This window comes from Peromyscus maniculatus, chromosome 2 (genome assembly GCF_049852395.1).
Source record: "Peromyscus maniculatus bairdii isolate BWxNUB_F1_BW_parent chromosome 2, HU_Pman_BW_mat_3.1, whole genome shotgun sequence".
Lineage (NCBI taxonomy): Eukaryota > Metazoa > Chordata > Mammalia > Rodentia > Cricetidae > Peromyscus > Peromyscus maniculatus.
The window spans coordinates 145,806,325-145,821,357 of NC_134853.1; positions in this window are offsets into that span (position 1 = coordinate 145,806,325).

Sequence of the window (15,033 nt, forward strand, 5' to 3'; positions counted from 1 at the left end):
TTATAGCCTTTCTTCAGAATCATCTTGCCCTCAGCTCAGAGAATCTTACCCTGAGCTCAGAGAATCTTACCCTGAGCTCAGAGCTTGGAGAATGGCTGTGAGGAGCAATTAGGATATTATCATCATCAAAGTCATCGTTGTCCTCATCTTCCTCTTCCTCCTCTTCCTCCTTGTTTTTCTCCTCCTCCTCCTCCTTCTCCTCCTCTTGTCAGGAAACAGCTTTCTTCTCTCCCACAGCTGGTGGGCCTAGGAGCAGTAGGTACTTTCCTTTGGACCAAATGGGTCAACTCATGGCCTCTACGCCAAAGAAATCTCAAGGGTGAATTGACATATGACAAGGCATATCCTCACCGGCTTAGACTGCTCCAAAGCTGTCATCAGCATGGGGTGGGCCACCACAACTGGGTTGTATGGGTCAGGGCCCACCCTGGATCCGGAGCCAGTCCTTCAGAATGTATTTCTATGACAGATGGCAGAAGGGTTGACTGGATGTTGGGCAATCAATTATCATGTCAACTCCAATGTAACCGTCTAACTCATCATGTCTGCTCATTTCACTCAACCCACACTTCCTCCTGTATTTTCTATTTCAGCTAATGGTCCCACCATTAACTCCACCACTTAAACCAGGAAGCAGAGTCATCTTCGACTCTGTCTCTGTTGCCCCCACTCAGTGATTACTCAATCACCAAGCCTCAATAATTTGATCATTTGTGAACCCCTCTCATATCTGCTATCACCACTCTAATGGCTTTTAAATTGGTTCCCTTTCTCCGGTTCCACTGCCCTCCAAACTACCCTCCCCGCTGCTTCCAGAATGAGCTTTTTAAAATGCAAATCTGAGCTCTTCTTGCTACCCCCTTTGGACCCCTCACTGGCTTCATGTCATTTTAGGAGAAAACCCAGGTTCTCCCCCAGGCAGTCGGGGGGCTAGGAAGGATTCAGGAAGGAAGTACTTTATGCTGGCTACAGCTAATGCTGGCTCTTAGCAGTATCTACATAGGATGCCCAGGGCTGAGCACGTGTATTGAAGGGCTGTCAAGAGGGTGACGGGTTGAGGCTGTGAGTCGAGGGAGTCAATCCAAGGTGCCTGAAGTTTGTAAGGCTCAGGATTATTCTGGTTGAGTGAGTTGGTCTGGTTTTAGTTGTGGTCTGGTGCCTAAGAGGGTCAAGTGGGAAGTTACCTAGTTTTGGTGAGGTTTGAATCCCAACCTGCTATTGACATCCTTGGCTTAGACGTCCTCCTTTGCAGAGGAGAACAATATGGCTTCAACATTACCTAACATCTATCTCGGGGGGTGGATTCAGAATTTGATGAGTGGATGCTCAGAAAATACTCAGCACTTGGTAAATACACACAAGGGTCAGTTGTTACTGTTACTAATTAGTTGAAATCCAGTATGACTTACTAATATTTAAAATGGGGTGAGGTGTTTATGAGTAGTTCTCTTGGTTTACAACAAGATGAATCTTATAAGAATGAAATAAAGAATATGTCCTCTCCAGTATGGATGCATGGCTTCCTACTGATGGTGTCCAGTGTATTAAAATGTGGGTTGGGGAGGGGGCTGCAGAGATGGCTCAGAGGCTAAGAACACTGACTGCTCTTCCAGACAACCTGGGTTTGAGTCCCAGAACCCACATGAAAGCTCACAGCCATCTGTAACTCCAGTCCAGGCAGTCTGATGCCTTCTCCTGATCTCTGTGGGTTTGAGGCACAAATGTGGGGCACACATAAACATGCAGGAAAAACATTCTTACACATAAAATAAATAAGTACATTAATTAAAAATAATTTTAAAATATGAGATGGGATATCTCTTAAGTATAATTTTTACCAGTTAAAATTAATTAATTAATTGATTTATTGAATATCCATGTTCTACCTGAGTGCTTAAAAAAAAGAGTTAGTTCTCTTTTTCTACTATGTGGGGCCCAGGGATTGAGTTCAGGAAACAAGGCTTGGCAACCAACACATTCCTCTCCTGAGCTATTTCACTAGTCCTTAACGATTATTTTTTGCTGTATTGCTCAGGCTGGCTTTGAACGTCCGTCTTAAAACATTGCTCTCACCTCTTGTTGGAGGGTCCAGTGACCTGAGTGACTGAAATTACAGGTGTGTACCATTGCATCTGGTTTATACATTTGCTTTTAATGTGTGTGTGTGTGTGTGTGTGTGTGTGTGTGTATGTGTGTGTGTGTGTGTATGTGCATCTGTATGCCACATGTGTGCAGGTACCCAAGGAAGCCAGAAGAGGGTGTCAGATTCTCTGGGCCTGGAGTTACAGGCAGTTGTGGGACTCCTTATATGGGTGTTGGGAACCGAACTCAGGTCCTCTGGAAGAACAGCAGCAAGCGCTCTTGACCACTGAGCCATTTCTTCAGCACCTACATGTTTGGATCGATTCTACGTTGAGATAATTTTTGAGATACATTGGGTTAAATGTATGTTATTAATATTGAGTTTATCCCTTTTACCTTTTGATGTGGTTTCTAGCAAATGCACCATGACCGGTGTGGCTTGTGTTATGTTTCTATCAAGCAGGGCTGATGCAGACTCCCTGACCATCTCTTTGAACCTACCTCATCTTTTCTGCTTTGCTCTGTCCAGCGTGTCCCAACAATCTCCAGCATCGCTCTGCACTTGCACATCTTTAGAGTGACCTTTGGCCAGAGTGTATCGGTTCTCCTCTGCAGATCTGAGAGCTCTCTATTAGAACTTTCTCCGCCAACACCGTTACTTCCTGTGGGTGGAGTGAGTTCCCAGGAGCACAGTCCCCTGTCCCTGAAGACTTGGTTAGAACCAGTCTCTGAATGCAAAACTCAGCAGAGCCACGGGCTGAGAGGGGTGGCTGGATGAGAGCAAAGCACGCTTTGAGTGTCCTTGAGGGGGCATCCTCTTTTAAATATTCACTCAACTTTCTGCAAGGCATGAGAAGGCGGGCATCGGGGTAGGCTCTGATCCCAAAATCCATCATCGAACGAGCCATGAGCGATATGAGGCTGGGTTTGTCTCTCATTTCTTTGTGTCTGCCTTAGCTCTGTGAAATGGAGGCAGTCCCAAACTCTGAGAGTTAAAGGCAAATTTAAAGGAGACCATGCTATGAACTCACCAGCTGAGTGCCTGGGTATGGCGGGTGCTTAGTAATCTTGCTCTCCTTCCTCTCCCCGATCCTTCTTCACACTTTCTAGACAGAGCAGGTGTTGGCAAAAGGGTAGGAGAGAGGAAGAAGAAGAATGGGCTCAGGACAAAAAGGTCGAGGGCACCAAAGGAAACGTCCCAACTGCCCATTCTTTTTTTTTTTTTTTTTTTTTTTTTCTGCTCAGGGCTGGCCCTGAGGGAGGAGACAGGGTTGGGACTGCTTGGAGCGCTGGGTTAATGAAGAACGGAGCCCACTCCGGAGCTGTCACCATTGATTTCTCGTTTCAGGCAGCTTGCAAGCTGCCCCAGGAATCAATGTCGGAAGGTGAAAACAAATTTCTAAAATTAGCCTGGAATACATCGCAAGAAAAACCTTCTACGAGTCAAATAGTAATGAAGCAAAAACCCGAGCAAGGTGTCATCGCTCGGAGAGAGGGAGGCAGGCAGCACACCCTGGCACTCCCTGCCACTGTGTGGGGCATCGGTCTCCATATGGGAGAATCTCGCCCTCTGGGAAATACACACACCATGTCACCATGAATGAAGGTGGCATTCCAGCACCCCAAGAGTCCCATGATGAAGCTATTCAGTCAGTCTTAACACAGAGGGTGTTAAGAGTGGACTTGGAGAAGGTATAGGGGGAAAGGGTGCCTGCTGGCGGTGGGAGCCAGAGGGCTCACGTGTGCTGTTAGTGCCAGGAAACTGTTTTGATTTTTGTCCAGGCCTCTCGACTGGGCAGTCAAAAATGATAGTTCACTCCAGCTTGGGAAGCCCAGACAGACGTGAGCTTTACTTGTGCACGTGCATTTGTGCGTCCGTGCGTGTGTGTATGTGTGTCAGAGGTCATCGTCAGGTATAGTCCTTGATTGATCTCAATCTCATGTTTTGAAGACAGGGTCTCTCACTGGACTTGAGTGCACTGCCTGGTTGGCCGATGGACTCCAGGAATCTGCCTGTCTCCAGCACGGAGGTGATAGACCTACATCACAGGGCCGGGCGGTTACATGGGTGAGGAGAATCAAACTCAGGTCTTTATGGCTGCGCTTGGCTATCACTTTCCAGACTGAGACATCTCCCCCGCCTTCCTGCTCACTTTTTATGAGAGAGTCCGAGGCAAACCTGACATCTGAACTGACGATCTGAACTGACACTGTCCCTGCAGCCCCAGTGCCTGGAGTCTTAGCTTTCTGTCTCCCCACACTGCTGACACTGCTGACAAGCTCTGGGAAGAAAAGAAATAAGTAACCCAGGGTAACCATTTTGTGACAGGAACCGTCCTCTGGGGACCTTCCACATCCCGTGATGTTACAGCTGAGAGGCCTCCGGAAGGGAAGGTGAAGAGGGGGCACGTTTGTTCTGGCTTCTGTGACTTGAAGATACCATGAAGGAGTTGATGGAGGCATTCGAGAGATGTCTCAGCAGCTGAGAACTAGGACTGCTCTGCCTTGCAGAGGACTGGAGTTTGATTCCCAGCTCCCACATCAGCCAGTCACAGCTGTCTGGCATTTCAGCTCCGGGGGACATGATGCTTCAGACCTCCTCGGGTACCTGCATGCCCCATGGTATATACACATACTCACAGGCATGGATGCACACATGAACACAATTAAAGCTAATAAATTAAAAAAAAAAAAAAGAGTTGAGGAACCATCCTGAGGCCTGGCATCCTATGTGGCTCCTAGAGTGTTTTAGCCCAGCAGGCTGACTTGGAAGGTCCAGTGTCCACTTGCTGGGAGACTGGGACATCATCATAATCCATAGCTGCTGGAAAAGCTAGAGGATCTGCAGGAGCTACAGACTGGGTTGGACACCCAGTAGCCTGAGTTCAGTCCCAAGAACTGATATAAAAAAGCTCAGCATGGTGGCACATGCTTGTTGTCCCAGTGCTGGAGAGCTGGGGACATGTGGTTCTAGGGGCGCTCTGGCAGCCACTTTATCTGAATTGGTGAGTTTCAGGGCTGTGAGACAGCCTGTCTCAAAACACAAGGTGGAGAGTGCCTGAGAAACTGATAGCTGAGGTTTCCCTCAGGCCCTCACATGCACACACATGTGCACACATACACACGCACCTGGAGCTAGATTTAAGACCTGAGTCAGTCAGTCAGTCAGTCAGTCAGTCAGTCAGTCAGTCTGTCTGTCTGTCTGTCTCTCTCTGTATACACGTACGTACATGTGACTTTTTTTGAGACAAGGTTAGGCTAGCCTAGAACTCACTATGTAGCCTGAGCTGATGTCAGACCACAGAACTCCTACCTCAGTCTCCTGAGTGCTGGGATTACAGGTATGAGCTGTTACACCTGGCTAAGACAAGAGCCTTGATTTGCCAAAGTATGGCAGAATTTCTTTTGCCAACTTTTTTTTTTTTTTAAATTAGCTATGTTTGTGTCACTGTGACGGAAATATTCACCAAAGACAGCTGAAGGGAGGAAAGATTTGTTCTGTTTTATGTTCAGAGACTTTCTGTCCATAGTTGCATGGACTCATGCCCTTGGGCAGGACATCACGGCAGCAGGTATGTGTAGCAGAGGAAAGCTGCTCATATCATGGTGGACCAGAAAGCAGACAGTGAGACTAGAATCAGGAGGATCACATGGTGACCTACACCCAGGCCCCAACTGTTAAAGGCTCCACAGCCTCCCCAAAATAATATCAGCAATTGGGGACCAAACATTCAAATGTGAGCCTTGGGGGACATTTCCAATTCAAACCACAGCTTTCAAACTCTAGCCCTGTATGTCTGATGATGCCATTAACTTTCTAAAATATTCAGAAACTGTACACAGTGATATACCCTCCTCTACCGCTAGGTCATCTTTGGTACTACCCAGAAAAATACACACTTTGGTGTATGCCTTTCCACATAATTTTTCAATTTTTCTTTTCTCCTTTTTTTTGAGGGGGAACCCAATGATTTATTAGAGTTGATTCCAAGAGCATGGTGGGTAAGAGTTTGTTTTCAGGAGCACAGGTATGTTACTAATAGCTATACTACTGAAGAAAATGTCTCTCCCTCCCCCATCAATTGGTATCTACTAACAAACCTTTAGGAAGGGATGGGGGCCCACGAGACCCACCTTGTCTTAGTCAGTGTTTCTATTACTGTGGAGAGACACTCAACTCTTACAAAAGAAAGCATTTCGTTGGGGCTGGATTAGAGTTTCAGAGGTTTCGTCCATTATCGTCATGGTAGGGAGCATGGTTTGTGCAGATATGGTGCTGGAGAAGTTGAGAGTTCTACATCAGGATCCACAGGCAGCAGGAAGAGGGAGACACTGGGCCTGGCTTGGGCCCTTGAAACCTAAAAGCCCACCCCCAATGACACACTTCTCCCAACAAGACCACACCTATTCTAACAAGGCACACCTCTAAATCTTTTCACACAGTATTACTCCCTGCTGACCAAACCATTCAAATATATGAGCCTTTGATGACCATTCTTATTCAAACCTCCACACCTTCCACAACAATCTTTTTTCTTCAAAAAATGCCTCAAGTTTTACCTATGTAGCTTTAATAGCTTTTGAGTTAAAAAAAAAACCATTTTCCCATATCATCAAGCATATTCCTCTGCCATTATGATTTCCGATGGATATATAGTTGTCAACCACACAGGCGGACTGTAGGTCGCTTCTGGTGTTAACACTGTTATAAACAATGCTGTGATGGGCATCTCGGGTGATGTTTTCAGTGTCAGGGCTGTGTCACCATGTGGACCCACGCCACAGTCTTATTCAAACCAGCCAAGTGTTGGCTATGTGTCACTGCTGTCCCACCAACCCCACCTGGTCCTTGAGCAGTCGTTCCTTTGAAGCCAAGTTCAGACTCTGACATTTGTCTTTGCTTCATTTCTATCTTATTAGATTCAGCCCATCAGTCCAGGCTGTCTAGAGCCATCTGGATCCTGTCGATGTGTTTGCAATCTGTTTTTTTTTCTTCCCTTTCCCCCTCTCCACTCCTTCTCTTCAAATCAACTGCAAATTTGGTAAACAGGCCTTTTATGTTCTCAATTAAGTCATTAATAAAAAAATTTCTGTACAGGTGAAAGTTGAGGCTCTGTGGTGGGCCATTAGAGACCTTCCAGGTTTGCCAAAGCTGCAGGGTTCAGAAGCAGGCTACAGATTCACTTAATTGAGGCAGAATTCAGCTTGCTTTCCCCTATAAGTTTATAATAAACTTCATAAAGCAAAGTCAGACCAGATGGTTCCCACATCCAGGCTCAGTCGAGGGGAACTGTCCTCCGAAGCAGAAGCTCGGGTTATGGATGGAGGGCTGGGCTCCCATTGTTTCTGTTTTAACTGGGGCGCGTGGCCACCTGGTCTCCCCACTGCTATCTCAGTGACCCAGACCAAGGGCTCCCCAGGGTTCCTGTCCCCCCATCAGTCATTGACAACCCAGGGGAAATGACTGCCCGAACCAGCTGAGTCCAAGTAGGAGTGATGTCTGATCCTGAAGGAACCCAGCTTGGGAGCTTGCACCCCTTAAGGCTGCACTCCCATGAGCGCTGAGTGACAGAGGTATGGACACAGGAAGCCATGCATCCAGGGCTTTGCTGCTAGGGAGCAGCCTGGTGCTGATGGGGGCTCAGAGCCCGGCAAGAAGCATGGACTCCACAAGGTCAAGGCAAATCCTTCTAGTCTCTCAGACTCAGCATCTTCATCTATCTGCTCAGTGGGGATGGAGATGACTTTCCACCTGTGAGGGGTGGAGTGTGAAATTCATGAGACGCAGCAGAGGCAACATCTAGAGTGTAAGGAGACAGGTTGCCTATACATGTGCTTTGTTGCACCTCATAACGTCAAAACAAATTTAGGCCAGTCTTCAAAAATGAACAGATTTCACTTACTACTATGGCTCCTGATTTCTCTAGAACCGGAGGATTTGGCAACGTTGGGGACACTTTGCCAGCTTCTTGCCCGTGACAGTGACATAGTGAACTGTACCCCTTACATTTGCCAAGGTCAGCACCACTCACACAGTACATTCCTGGGCTCCTGTACACACCTGGATCAGATGGTTGGCTTTAAAATGCTGAGTGCTGGGGGTGCTGGCGTTCACTGCTCTGGTGTGCTGTTGGCATGTGCAGGCTCAACAGCTGAACTGCTCAGCCTGGGTGTGATCTCCGTTAAGATCTCAAGTTCCCCCTTTAAAAAAATGGGGTAGCAATGGATGGTTACAGGAATTGTCTGTCGTGGTCCCTGATAGGTGCCCCGTGGAGTTGTGTAGCCTGAGAACCTCCCATGGTGGCTGACTCAGCTGGGAGACCAGGCTTGGAGACTGGTGGGTGCTGAGGGAATTGTAAAGGGCGAAGAAACAGTAACTGCCGGGGTGGGGTGGGGAGGCGGCTCCAGCCAGTGAAGTGCTTACTGTATAAACCTGAGGATCGGTCTCAGTTACTTCTAGTTACTTTCCTATTGCCATGACAAAACACCGTGACCCGGGAAGAAAACATTTAATTGTGTGTGTGTGTGTGTGCGCGCGCGCGCGCGTTTGCTTACAGTTCAGAGGGTGAGTCTGTGATCCATCATGGCAGGGAGCATGGCAGCGGGCAGGCAGGCAGGGGGCTGGAGCAGTAGCTGAGAGCTTACATCTGATCCATAAGCAGGAGACAGAGAAAAGAGAGCTAATTGGGAATAGCATGGGGTTTTGAAACCTTAAACTTCACCCCCAGTGACACACCTCCTCCAACAAGGCCACACCTCCTAATCCTTCCCAAATAATTCCACCAACTATAGACCAAGAATTCAAATATATGAACCCATGGGGGCCATTCTCATTCAAACCACCACAGGACCAAAGTTCAGATCTTTAGCACCCAAATAAAAATCAGCTATGGCAGCATGCACCTGTAATCCTGATGTTGGGGAGGAGGAGATGGATCCCTAAAGCTTCTAGCTATTTGTGTGAGCACCAGATTCAGTGTGAGACCCTGTCTCAAGAAAATAAGGTGGAGGGAGATAGAGACAGATACTAACATTGACCTGTGTACAGACATACACCTGTCCATATATCCATGTGTGTATGCTAAAACTTCTCCCCCACAGAGACAACAAGTCTATCAACCATCTTCCAGCCCCCCACACCCAAGTACCATTGTTCTGGAAACTATTGAGGTCAAAAGGGCATGTCAGCACCTGCTAGAGACAATGGAGAAGATGTCACCGCTAGAGAGGCAGCTTGCCTGGTGTGGATGTGACCCCACCTGCCCATGTCCACTTCATACCAAAGATCCCCATGAGCTGATGTATCAATCATGGCTTTCTCTCTTCTCCCTTCTCTGAGTTACCAGAACCAGTGGGCCTCAGAGGATTAGAGGCAAGTACAGCCTTGTGGGGCAACAGTAGCAAGAACGTAGCTCCAGGCGAGAAAAGCCCCAGCGTCCTGGATCTACCGCAGCCCTCCGCAGCCCTTTATGGCGGTGGGGATGGAGGCCGTTGGTGCTGTGCGCCTGTCCAGTGCTTTGAAAGCACAGGCATAGTAAGCCAGCTGGCTTCTGTCTGCGGCTTTGGCTCAGAGCTCAGGCCTGTTGTACACATTTGTAACTAACTTGGCTGCGCGTTCTGAGCTGATTTCAAAGCTGCCTTCCACTAACCTGTTCCACTCCGTGCTGGAGATCTCCCTTCTCTGGAATCGGAGGTGGGAGGCTCTCCTGAACTCCGCTGTTGGAGGGGCTGGGATCTGATTTCCACCTGTCTTCCGAGCCTTTCCCACTTGTGCGAGTCCGCCACTGGATTTTTTCTCTCTCCTTTCTCCCTATCTCAACCGTTCTTGCTAGTTTACCCAATGGCGTCTCCTTCTGCTCTGGAGGCCAGTGCTGACACAGTGGCAGAGCTGAGGGGCTGAAATTGTGCCTGTCTGCAGAGCTGAGCATCCCTTACTGCTCTGCTGGAGGTAATTCTGAGTCTTGTGCCCTAGGTCAGGTGTGGTCCCCTTGAGCCTGTGGGCAAAATTTGGTTTGCCACTTTTTATTTCTTGTAAATTTTTTAGTGCACACATTCATGCGTGCGTGCGTGCGTGCGTGCGTGCGTGCGTGCGTGTGTGTGTGTGTGTGTGTGTGTGTTTGTGTATGTGTGGGTGCATGTCTTTTTGTGTATGCATTCATGTGTGTATGTGATGTGTGTTGTGTGCATGTCTCTGTGTGTATGCATTCGTGTGTGTGTGTGTGTGTGTGTGTGTGTGTGTGTGTGTGTGTGTGTGTGTAGAGGTGTGCTCTTTCCACAGGGTAGATGTGGAGGTCTGAGGACAACCTTGGGTGTAGTTCCTGGCCTTCCTGACTTGCTTGGGCAGATCTCTTTGCTCTTCACCGTAGTGTGTGCTGGGCAGCTTCTGAAGACTCTATTTGCTCCCTCTCACAGGAGAAGTGGGATTACACTTAGGTGCTAGCACTCTTGGCTTTACTTGACTTCTGGAGACTCGAACTCAGGCCCTCATGCTCACATGGCAAGTGCTTTACCCACTGAGCTGTCTGTAAATAAAGTTTATCGGGACCCAGTCATTCTCACTTGTTCATGCATCGTCTGTGGCTGCTTTTGCACTGTGATGGAGAGAGGGCGGCTGTGGCAGGGACTGAGAATGATCGCTTTCTGATCATTTCCACATCCCTGCTGTGGGCCCTTCCTGCCTCCCCAGTTCCAGAGCTCATGCTATGACACCCCTTTCTTTCTGGGTCAGCTTGGTATGAGCCTATATTCTCCAGAATTCCCTCACTGTTCATTGCTAGGCACATTCAGGGAGCTGTCTGTATCTCTTTGTCCACTGAGTATTCATTAGTTACAATGTTGTTGCTGTAACCACATGACCGACAAGAACCTACCTACCGGAGGGAGGGCTTATTTTGGCTTACAGCTGGACAGCTCACGGGGCTGGGGAAGGTGCCGTAACAGGAATAAGGCAGCTGGTCACATCACAGCCAGTCAGGAAGCAAAGTGAGGGTAGGAAGTGAGCCTGGGCTAAGAAACCTCAGCTCCCAATTCCAGTGACTCACTGCCTGCAGTGTAGTTCTGTCTCCTAAAGTTTCTACAGCCTTCTGAAACAGTGCCACCACCTGGGGACCAAGTGTTTAAACACAGGAGCCCACAGATGACATTTCACATTCAAACCACCGTCGCCTGCCCGTGCGGGCGCTGAGGGTGGGATGTCCACCCTGATGGAGCTGGCTTCTTAGGGCCCTGCCTGCTGAGACAACTCCTTCTTTGCAGGGTCCCCTCTCAGCTCTTGTCCCCATCTGGCTGTGGTTACCAGTGATGTGCGGAGCAGCCTGGGGAGTCAGACAAATCTCGAGGGGACTCGTAACTGTGGGGTCTTGGGTTGGTCTCTTCTGGTCACTGACCACCTCAGCTTTCTCATCTCTGCAGGGAGGATGAGACGGGTCATTGTGATGAGGACCTTGTCCTGTGTCTGCCGTCTAGGACTGTCCTCCTTCACTCCAGTGAGGAGGCGGGAGCAGCCAGGCAGTGCTGAGCGGAGTGTGGCTCAGGGCTCGGAGCCAGGAGCCCGTGGTTTAGCGTCTTCCTGGACTCTGGATTCTTGCCACATACTCCCTCCCTTGAGTCTGGTCCTTTATCCAGGTTGGGGACCGTGGATGAGAGTGCCTGGACTTGCTGGCCTGCAGAGAGCTGAGGGGCTTCCAGAGGCACAGGTGCAGGGGCTGGGCAGAGAAGGCCAGGCCAGTTGCTATGGAGAGAGAAACGTTATGCGGTTAACTTGTTTGACTGGCGGCCTTGAGAAATACCCATGTCCCTCCGGGGCCTCGGAGCCATCCATCATTTGGAAAGGCTCCTTTCATGATGAGGGTTATCTATGTGGCTAATAAAACCGCACTCACAATCCCTTCCATGCAGACAGCCTTTCCCTTTTTACACATTTTATGGAGCCCTCTTCAGTTTATAAGGCGCCAGAGGCGTCATTCTATTCAGCGCTGCCTCTGCCTCTGTGACAGGCATTTGAGCACACGCTGTGTGTTGGGCATGCAAGGGTGGGATGTGAGCTGCACATGGTCCCAGCTAGCAGGAGCTCAGAATCCCATGCAACGGTGAGCACAGCCTTGTCACCCCAGTCCACAGGAGGAAAGGGGGAGGTGGCCTTGGACAGGAGAGGGGCAGCCTCGTCTGAGACTGGAAGGAAGGACACAAAGAGGATTAAACTTCAGGGTATCCCAAAGGATACCAACCATTTCACTTCTGCTTCAACCCGGGCCCCGGGCCAGGCTGCTGGCACGCCTGGATTCATTTATCACGAGAGTCTTCTGGTTGCCAGCAACAAGGACCACAATGCTGACAGACTGAGACAATGAGAGAGTTCTTGTCTCAGGTGTCCAGATTACAGGCAGGGCTGTGTTGACGGGGGATTTGGGGCATTTTTTCATCTGTAGGAAAGGGCTATGAGCTGTACCATTGCTCTGTCTTTCAGACAAGGAAGTTACCTTTCTCTTCCTGGTGGCCATTTAAATATCCCAGGGAAGAATCTGATTGGCTCAGACCAAGCAGGTGCCCATGTCCTGAGTCAGGACCTGTGGTCCAGGGGGAGGCCATATCAGCAGGTGGTCAGTAGCTCCCATTATATCACAGGCTAGACCTGGGAAATGAAGGTGGAGCAGAGAAATTATTTCTAGCTATTTTTTTTTTTAATTTTCAAAATTACCTTCTTTTATTTTGAGACATATATTTCAGGTTGGCTTCAAACTCTCTATGTAGCCAAGGATGACACTGAATTTCTGATCCTTCTACCTCTATCACCAAGTTCTGGGGTTAAAGGTGTGTGCCTCTATGGCTCACGTGGTGCTGGGGATCGAACCCAGGGCCTCATGTGTGCTAAATAAGCCTCTACCAACCAAGCCACATCTGAAACAGCACTAGATAGCCATGTTAGCCTTTTATTCACTGAGCAAAGTCTGGTGAATTCCCACTGTGTGCCAGGCGTTGCTTTATTGACAGCTTATGGCAATGAAGACACTATGCCTGACCTCTCAGAGTGTGCCGTTTTATAAGGGAGGCAGAAACAAATAAAGTTGCATAATTTTAGGGAATGCTAAATGATAAACAAAGATAAATAATAGAGAGAGGGGAAACATGGCAGAGATGCTGGTTTGGATGGGGGTAATAAGTGGGGACTAAGGAAACAGAATTGACACTTGGGAGGATGAGTTATACTGAAAGCTGGTGGGGGGACCATCGTGTGTAAAGGTCCTGAGGTAGGGATGGTGGGGGTGTGTCCTGGGAAAAAAATCAAAAGGCAAAGAAGCAGGAAAAGCATGGGCCAGAGAGCAGGGGGACGTGCCAGATGGGGCTAAAGAAGATAGGGCCAGGTTGCACAGGGTCACCTCTGCAGGCCATGGCAAGGAGTTTGCATTTTGTTCTAAGTGTGATAAGATGCCATCTTGAAGCAGCGGAGTCACAGGAGATGACGCTGACTGGCTCAAGAAGAAATGTCTCCCACGGAGGAAACTATGTCTCTGGAGCAAAAATCTGTGGTTTTTTCCCTTCCCTTCCACATCGTGTGTGTTCTTCTAGTTGGCTTTGGAAAATGAAGACAGGGCAAGGGAAGGGACTGGACACACCTTGTGACTCCTGCTTCCTCTATGGCGTGGACAGATGGCTTCTTCAGAGGGAGGGGAGGAAGGTCAGCAGGGATGGCCTTCGGAGGAGAGGTAGAAATGGTTCATCTGGGAGCAGATGGGAAGTGCATGAGCCTGGGAGTGGCCAGGAGAATTGAGACTTATCAGAGAGCCCAGCTCCAGGAAGACAGAGAGTGTGAGGATTGTGTGCACATGTATCCATGCGTATGAGTGTAGGTGTGTGTGTGTGTGTGTGTGTGTGTGTGTGTGTGTAGGTATAGGTGTGCATGAATATTTAGCACTCTTCTTTAGGATCCATCTACCTTTGTGTGAGATGGGCTCTCTCTTTGGTCTAGAATTGCTCTACTAGGCTAGGCTGGCTGGCCAGGGAACTCCAGAGATTCTCCTGTCTCAGTCTTCCCAGTGCAACGTGGATCTGGGGATCACACTCAGGGCCTCACGCCTGGAAGACAAGCTCTTTACCAACTGAGCCGTCTCTCCAGCCCCCAAACCATGGTTTTGTGGCAGAGTGGATCAGTAGTGACTTGATCTTCTCCAGTGGCACTTGTTAAAAAAGGGACAGGATGTACATGTGAATAAAGGCAGGGTTTTTTTCTTTTTCTTTCTTCTTTTTTTTTTTTTGTGGGGTGGGGGGAGAGTCAGGCAATCGAAGGATAAAGAAATGACTGGCACACATACTTGATTACAACTTTTCATTTTTGTGTGTGTGTAATACATTGAGATTTAAGTTTTGTCCACTTCTAGAATGCTCCTTACAGCTAATATCACAGTTGTAGGTTGAACTGTATCCCTTTAAAACATGTGTGTTGAAGTCTCACTTAGTGCACTGAATATGATTATGTGGCTTTGGAAAACGAGGCGTGGGTAGGGACATAGCTGGGCACAGCCCTTGACACCCGCCTCCCCTTTGCAGTGGGCAGATGGCCTTCTCAGAGGGAGAGGAGGGGGGCCGGTGGGTCTTCTGAATTTTTTATTTGCAGTGCTGAGGACTGAACCTGGTGCTCTGTGGGTGGCTGGCGAGCGCTCAATCACTGGGCTACATATGTAGCCCTTTGAGGATATGGCCCCTGGGGAGGTGATTGAAACAAAATGGGTCTTTTAGAGAAGGCATTCATTCAGTCTGACTGATGTCCTTACAAGGGGAAATTCAGAACACAGAGTCACCAGGGGTGTTTGTGCACAGAGGATGACCAAGAGAAGAGGCTGTGAGAAGACGGCTAGCTGCGAGTGAAGGAGTGAACTCAGAGGAGACCACCCACCCCGGCATATGGACACCGCCATCTTGCGTCTCCACCCTCTGGAACTGGGTAGAAGTCAGCAA